The sequence below is a fragment of the Vulpes vulpes genome, chromosome 5 (genome assembly GCF_048418805.1).
Source record: "Vulpes vulpes isolate BD-2025 chromosome 5, VulVul3, whole genome shotgun sequence".
NCBI lineage: Eukaryota > Metazoa > Chordata > Mammalia > Carnivora > Canidae > Vulpes > Vulpes vulpes.
The window spans coordinates 9,761,389-9,769,479 of NC_132784.1; the positions used below are offsets into that span (position 1 = coordinate 9,761,389).

The window sequence follows — 8,091 nt, forward strand, 5'->3', positions numbered from 1 at the left end:
AGGCACATGAACTCATAGCTCTCTTATCTAGTCTCATTGGTGAAATTATGTTGGCATCAATGATAAAGTCAGGGTGGCTCTGAGTCCACATGCCTACAGGGCCTCCACCTGCCCCCATCACCCCATTTACTCAGCAACATTCCCACCAGGTGCTCTGCTTGGACCCTTATCAAGATTCCTTGTCCCATCTCTGTGAGTTTGCCAGGACCTATGCTGGGGGCTAGAGGTGTCCCCTGTGCCTCCTCAGCAGCCCAGAGTAACCTCCCCCACAACTGCACCTGGCCTCACATCCAGCCCCTGGACTGTCTGCTGGGCTCACATCTTCTGTGCCTTTCCTTAGGTACCAAAGTACTGGGGTCCTGCCTCCCCTCTCAGCCTCTAACCGGAGTCCACTCCACATCCACAGAGGCATAAAGTGTCCCTAGAGCCCCCACTGGATGGCAAACTGCTGAGAACCCATGTTTGGGCCCCTATAACTGAAACTAGTGTTACTATCCTTATTTTACAGATAAGGAAACTCAGACAATATTTTATCAGCTGGAAATTGAAAAGCAAGGTGCCAACTGGAAAACACCTACACCAGAGCAAACACAAAAGAAAAGACTATCCTGACCCACCTGGTGGTCTGAATGGAATAACCTCTGCAAGGAAAGAGGCATCTCAGGGGTCTCTTCAGACAGAGAGCAGCATCCTGACAGGATGGTGAGTGACAAAGGGACTGGGGGGCTTCCCCTGAACCAGGTGGGAAGGAGGGAAGAAGGAAGGGGAAGGCCATGGCCAGTGTGCATGGACTTGTCTAAATGATGGTCCCAGAGGTGTTAGGAAGTTCTGCCATTGGATGCACACAGCAACCAACACTCATCATTCATCGCTCCACGGGCACTGATTTCAGGGCACCACTCGCTGCTTCCTTATAGGTCTTGGAGTCCAATTCCAGACTCCTCCACCCTAAGTTCCCATGGCGGTGGGGTGAGGGCTCTGCTAGGAGCCCCATGTGTCCAGGATGCCAGACTCTCTTGGCAGGTAAGTGAACTGTAGCTCAGAGATGCCTGGAAACTTGCCCAAGATCACAGAGTTGATAACGGGCAGAGCTGCCTGACCCCAATGCTCTCGCCCTTCCCAGGGCACCTATAGCTTTGTGCAGGACCTGCGCTCACCTGCTACCATCAGCCTCCTGGCCTCACGCACAGCATCCACCTACCTGCCTGCCTTGTGATGCCTCCCCCTGCCTTTCCTAGTCATCCTAATCTTCTAGCCCGCCTCTTTCAGGAAGCCTTCCCTGCTATTCATAACAGGTATCAGACACTGACCCCCAACACACACGTAAGCTATCCCCAGAGTACACATGATTTTACACTATCTTCTGAGAGTTTAAAATGATCTGATTAAATGATCCCCTTAACTCTACCCATTGCCTACAACAACAATGGGCAGATAGCAGATATGCAATAAATATTCTTTTATTTATTTATTTTTGAAAGATTTTATTTATTTATTCATGAGAGACGCAGAGAGAGAGAGAGGCAGAGACACAGACAGAAGGAGAAGCAGGCTCCATGCAGGGAGCCCAACGTGGGACTTGATCCTGGGTCTCCAGGATCAGGCCCTGGGCCGAAGGCTGCACTAAACCACTGAGCCACTGGGCTGCCCTAAATATTCTTTTACCTTGAATTAAAGGTAGCCCCTTTTTTCTGCTGTCTTCCTGCACCAGGGACTTCAGGCTGAAGCCAGGGCAGACATAGGAATAAGCAGTCAGCTGGGGGCCTCTGTCCCTTCCCTGACGGATATGCATGAGCAGACCCTCTTGCCCAGAAGGCCCAGGGAGCAAAGGATAGGTCCTCAAGGCTCTGAGGAGCAGGACAGGAAGCCCCATACACAGGTAGTGTTCTGGAAAGTCTACCCTCCTCCCACCGTCTCCTAAATCTTACCTTTACCCTTTAGACAGTGTACCAACAATTCCGCCATTGTTCCACTCTCATCAATCCTGGCAGCTTTGACAGTCTCAAGAGTCCTGCAAGCTCTAAATGTCACCTCTTCTGGGAAGCCTACCCTAATTTCCAGGAGGCTGGGCTCCTCCAGTCTTCTGTAAATGTCTTTTTTTGCACACTAGCCTGCGTTCTGTCACAATCCCCAGTCAGGGCCCCCAGGGTGGCATCTGGCCCTCAGCTGGCACTAAACGTGGTGGTGTCCACATCACCTCTCCAAGACACTCCGAGGCTCCGAGGATGGATGACGTTTGGTGACCAGCAGAGAATGGGCGCTCCCCTCACCCAGCCTTGAAGCCTTGGGCAGGCCACCTGCTTCTCTGCCATCACCTGCTCTGTTCACAAGGGACTCCGTGTCATCCAGACCTCAGCCTGAGCACTGGGCCGAGCTCGGCAGGGGTGCCGATGGGTGGACCCAGTCTGTGGGTGGGCCCAGCATGGTGCCTGGAGCTTCCCTGGGCAGGTAAACAGATGGGAAGCAGGTGTTGAAAGCTGCCAGCTGGGGCTGCAGCCCCGTGTGTTTGTCTTCACAACCAACCCGGGCAGTTTCTGTGCAGGGCACCTCGTAGCTTGGAGTACCACCCCTTTGATGGGAACTCTCATCCCCAAGGGCTGGTCAAAGAAAGGATTCTGGGCAGTTCTATTTTCAAGGCTGGAGGTGCCTCCAAGCTGGGAGTTCCTAGAGGCCAGCACCCTACCTGAGCCACTCCAGCTGCTCCCAGCATAGCCCTGGGGAGCTCAGCAAAGGCTGGCCAATGCTCTCCATGAACCACTAAAGTTTTTCATTGATTACCGAAGTAATATATATTCATTACGGAAAAGTTGGAAAACACATTAACAGCAAAAAATAATAAAATAAAATAAAATAAAATAAAATAAAATAAAATAAAATAAAATAACACCTGTAATTCCAATTCCACTAGCTACAAATGTACATTTCTTCCATCCCAAATACTTCCTTTCAGGCTTTTCTATGCCTTTATACAGAAAGAAGGAAAGAAAGAAAGAAAGAGAAAGAGAGGAAGAAGAAAAGAAAGAAGAAGAAGAAGAAGAAGAAGAAGAAGAAGAAGAAGAAGAAGAAGAAGAAGAAGAAGAAGGAGAAAGGAGAAGAGGAGAGGAAGGGAGGGGGAGGGAGGGAGGGAGGGAGGGGATTCTACTGAGCCTTGTTTTGATACCTGCTGAGCTGGGATAGCTCTGCAGGCTACTATGTCTCCAAGCCACTGAAAACTCCTCAGGTTTTCTACCAACAGCCAGAGCACAGCCATGCCACATCCCCTGACTCAGGGAACCCCTCCCCTACTGCTGGGCATCGGCATTGTTTCTAATTTCTCCCTAGTATACACAGTTCTCCACAACGACTCTTGTATCTTCGTGATCCTCCTCGGGGCAGATCAACACTTTAGAGGCCCCTGAGCCCTGGCAACGTTTGGTGCCCTCCCCCCGCCCCCAAATGCACTATTAAGTACAAGCAGTGAAACAGGGTACGGACATCTGGCAAAGTTCTGGTTTTCCCCTGATGCATTATGCCTCGTTTGGAGTATTAAATTCAGTTTTAAATCCATTTTTGCTCATTTGGAAGGAGATGCCTCTGTGTGTTGCTGGCACCCCCAGCACATGCTAGGGCTTCCTGACGTCACTGCTGAGGTATAACTCTTACCTTTGGCTAATTTTTAGGAAGAGAAATATCAAGATCAAGTGGTCTCCTACATGGGAGGCTTTTTGGTCCAAGTGTCTGTCTGTCCTCCCTCACCATGGGATCCATGGCCTGTCACATACCTACGCTTCGTAACTCTCTGGTGAGTGATTCATGATGGCCAAATGTCCCCAACCCCCCTTCTCCCAATTCCTCCCTCACAGGCTGTACAACCGGAGCCAGTATGTGATTAAATGGACACACAACGGGTATGACCATCTTGGAAGCAGATGTCCTGAGCCTTCAGGAGGGTCTGAGCCCAGAGGATTTGGGGCAAGGGCAGAATGAACCTGTCCCTGGGACAGCAGGGCAGTGCTTGGAGAGCCCCAAGCTACATCACACCTGGAGGCCAAACTGGCCTGGCCCCTGACTGGCCATGCAGCCCCCTGGACTTCACTTGCCTTGTTTATAAAACGGACATAACAAAATAGTTAGCATCTCCCTATTGACCCTCAGTACAACCCCAGCTGTTGCTATGACACTCCAGGCTCTTCAAGGAACACAACTGGGGACCCTCACTCAGTCAGGCCTGATGCTCACCTACACTTCCAGCCTCACTCGTGGTGTCCCCTCAAGAGTCCTCCCTCCAACTCCCAGCCAGAAGCCCTCCCCATTCCCTGTCAGGGCCCATGTCTGACCAGTCTTCCCCCATCTGCCTCCTGGAATCCCACTCATGCTTCCACATCACTCCCCACTCCCTTGAGCCTTCTGAAGGCTCTGGTACCCAGGCGCCTGGTTTGGGTCTCAGCCATGGCTCCTATGACAGCATTCCTGGGAAGTAGGCAGGTGTGTCTCTCACTGAACTGTGACCCCGTTGGACGCATGGCCACAGCTGGGTCCCCTGGCAGGCCCCAGTGGAAGAGTCTGTGACATATTGACCAACTGATTTGGGGGGTCAGGGAATTGGGACTTGGTTTCCTGTGTTCTTTTCCCAAACCATCACAGTGACACAAAACCAGAAGTCTAGAAGTGCTCTCAGAACTGGAGACTCAAAGACAGAGGGCTCTCGGGCATGAAGAAAGGCAGAGTGCCCAGAGTGGGCAAAGCCATCACTAAGGCCCCTTCTGGCACAAAGCCCACAGTGCCCTGCCCAGAGACCAGCCCTCCCTCCCTTCTGAGCACTCAATAGCCCATTCCTTTAGGTGAGCCCTAATCCCCACCTTGGTCTTTGCCCATGTGGTCACCCCACTTGGCACACGGCCACTCCCCCACCCAGCCCCCTGCTCGGCACCTGCACACTGCAGCATTCAGCAAATTCACTCATGAACAAATCCTCTGAGGGCAACCCCGTTGCCACCTCTTCCAGGAAGCCAGACCTGACTGCTTCAGCCTACAGAGACCTCTTTCTCCTCCGGCCCCTCAGAGCAGCTATACCTTGTACCACACTCATGTGATATTACAAATTTAGGGTGTTTTTTTTACAAAATTTTCCTCCAAGGAATGCCTATATGAGTGGAACAATGGGACAGGACAGAGGTGGATGTTGAACTGTGATCCAAGGGCCCCAAAGCCTTGGACTAACAAGTGGGGGGGCTCTGGGCCAAAACGAGCAAGGCTCTGTCTCCAGCCAAGCACCTGTTGCTGGCTGTCCTGGCACAGCCATGACCTCCGATGAGGCGGCTCTGTGCAGCCAGGGCTACTCTGGAGAACACAAGTGCCTGAACTGTCAGCTGGTCACGGTCCCTGCATCAGGACGGCCAGTCCTTCCTTACAGGGGACCAGGGGAGTAGGGGCTGGGGATGCATCTCCACATACGCCACAAACAGGAAATGAAATTTTAAAAACAAACATGGAGCAATCTTAGCAATCAATTCAGGGATTGCTAAACTAGGACTTGCAGGACAAATCTGGCTGCTGCCTTTTTTGGAAAGGAAGTGTTGTTGGGACATAGTCTTGCTCATTCTTTTTGGTCTATGTCTCCTACCTATAGCTGCTTCGGTGCTGCAATAGCAGAGGTGAGTCATCCCAACATAGATCATAGGGCCCGCAAAACTAAGATATTCCAAATCTGTCCCTTTGCAGACAAAGGGTGCTATCCCTGCTCTAGTTGACAGTTTTGGGGGATGGAAACCTAGCTTATGGAGACTTCTTTGGGAATTCACATACACACCCACAAACTCGTACACACACGAGTGAGTGTGCACACATGCACATGAGCACACCCACCGGCACCCCCTCCGGGGGCTGCATTAAATGTTCTTCCAGCCGTACTGACTGGTCTTGGAGAATGCACCTGACCCACGCTGGACCAATCAAATTCTTTCCCACAGGAATTTGAAAGTGAGCATCAGTTACATTTATGGGCTTGGCTGAAGAGAAAGACCAAGACCCCTCCTGCCGGAGTCTCCAGAGCAGGCCTGATTCTGACCCTTCCCGACACTGTCCAGCACTATACTTTCATACTAAAGCTGGCCAGACTCTTCCTGGCACTGACTTCTCCCAAAGATCCCATGAAGCTGGTTTCAGCCTCAATGCCTTTATATGAGGCTCACAGCTGGACCGACATACGAAATCCATGCTTTCCCACTGGCTGTACCCAGGCCCCTCCATTGGCTAATTGACTGCTTGGGAGAGAGATATGGAGGCCTAGTGCCTGGTTGAGAATGGACACTTCAGGCAGTGAGAATGGGGACCAGATGACCCGGCTGGGGGTGTGCGGAGAAACAACTCCTCCCACCTCCCAAATTCATCAGCTTGGGGGAAAGAGCTTAGGTGGGAAGACAGAGTGTCCTCTTGCACCCTTTTAGGAGGCCAGGCACCATCCGGAGACCCCTGGGAATATTCCCGAAGCTGAATTAACAGGCCAGCTTCTGAGGTCAGCAGGCCCCAACTGGAGCCAATCTTCCAGCCTCTCGAGCTCTCAGGTGACCCTAGTCCTAGCCACATCTTGATATAAACCCTCAAGAGACCTCAAGCTAAGGTAGTGCCAAATTTCTAACCCACGGAAACTGTGAACAACATTCAATGTTGATTTTTGCTTTAAGACACTACATTTTGGAGTAATTTTTCACAGCAAGCTAACACATGGCACAGGCCTGTCCGTCCTTGAGTACCCTTGTTTCGGAGAAGGCCATTCCCCTCCTCCCCATCACAGAGTCTGCTTTTTTCTTTGCTGCATCCAATCTAACAATTCAACCCCCTAGGGCCAGATCAGGTCGGGCGCCCCCTGTTGGGCGCCTCTAGTGCTCAAGAGGGCACTTGAGAAGTTTGGGCACAGCCTTTACCAACTTTTTAGAAGGAGCTCAGTGTGACACTGCCAAGGCCTGCTGGCTGATGCAGCCCTACGCACAGAGTTTTCAGAGCACATCCATGGGCCAGCCCTGGGCTGAGCCGGACATGCCCAACAAGCTCATTCCATCCTTAAAGAGCACCAAGAGGTGAGAGAGACTACCAGTGTCCCACATTAGAGTGAGGAGTGAGGACATGCGACACAGGAGGTTAAGCTGTTCATTTGAGATTGCACAGGGATGAAGTGGCTGAACCCAGATCGGCTCCAGGCCTGTCGAGGTGCCCCCTAGGACCTGCCCCCATAGAAGTCGTGGGTCTGTGGCTTGCCTGGGTGAGGCACCTGTGCTAGTGCTGGATGTGGCTAAAAGGACGGGGATTGGTTGAGGGCTTCACTAAGGAGGCGTGGCCTGAGACAAGCCCCAACCCCAGCATCCTCCTCTCTGAAGCTGGGATGCTGTCCCCCCATCCTGGGCCACGGTGAGCGCACAGAGGGTTGTCTGTCAGCCATCCACCTGGCAACACAGTCCCCAGGAGCAAGAGCCTTTGGCAGGACAGGTGTCATGCCACTCCCCACTCCCCACTGACCTGCTGTAGGACGTTGGACAAGATGCCACCTCTCTGAGCTCATTCTCTTCATCTGCAAAATAGGGTGACGATAGCACGTTATGCCTCCCCGGCATGGTGAGACGATCAAAGATCCGACTTCTCTGACGGGATCCGGACATTGCCTGGCACTGTTTAAAATCTGTGCAGGTCCTGGGCAGCGCGCAAAGGCCGAGCGTGAAAACCGAAGGTGGTCGGGGGCAGGCGGCGGGTGGAGAGCTCGGCTGGGGCCAGGCACCAAGGCTCATCCCCTGCCCCAGAGCCTCCTGCCGCCTCTCCCACCCCTCCAAGCTCTTCAGAAGGCGGAATAATTTCTCCTTCGTTTTCACTTTTAATCACAAAATAATTTTGGTGCCCAGAAGCCTTCCTCTCGGAGGAACATTTGTGCGGGATGATATCAGCCTAATTAAGTGCTTCAGCTTTGGGGCTTGGTCCCCCCCCCCCCCGACCCCTGCGCTCCTGCCAAGCAGCCCTGCCGCCTGGCCGCCCGGCTACCTGCACATGCGGCTTCTGGAGCCTTCCGTGCCCGCGCCCCCCTGCCCCGCGGTGATTGATATCTTGATCGGGCGCCAGGAGGCGGCG

The 8,091-nt window shown here is 52.7% G+C and overlaps 1 long non-coding RNA gene across 1 annotated transcript in view; it reads right to left on the reverse strand.

Annotated features, from left to right (window-relative positions):
* The window catches only part of LOC112934351 (uncharacterized), an 82,362-nt gene extending 74,473 nt beyond the window's left edge, over positions 1 to 7,889 (reverse strand). Inside the window, exon 1 of the long non-coding RNA XR_012001491.1 lies at positions 7,492 to 7,889. This is a non-coding gene — a long non-coding RNA (uncharacterized lncRNA). The remainder of the gene's footprint in view (positions 1 to 7,491) is intronic.
* Positions 7,890 to 8,091: the final 202 nt, after the last annotated feature.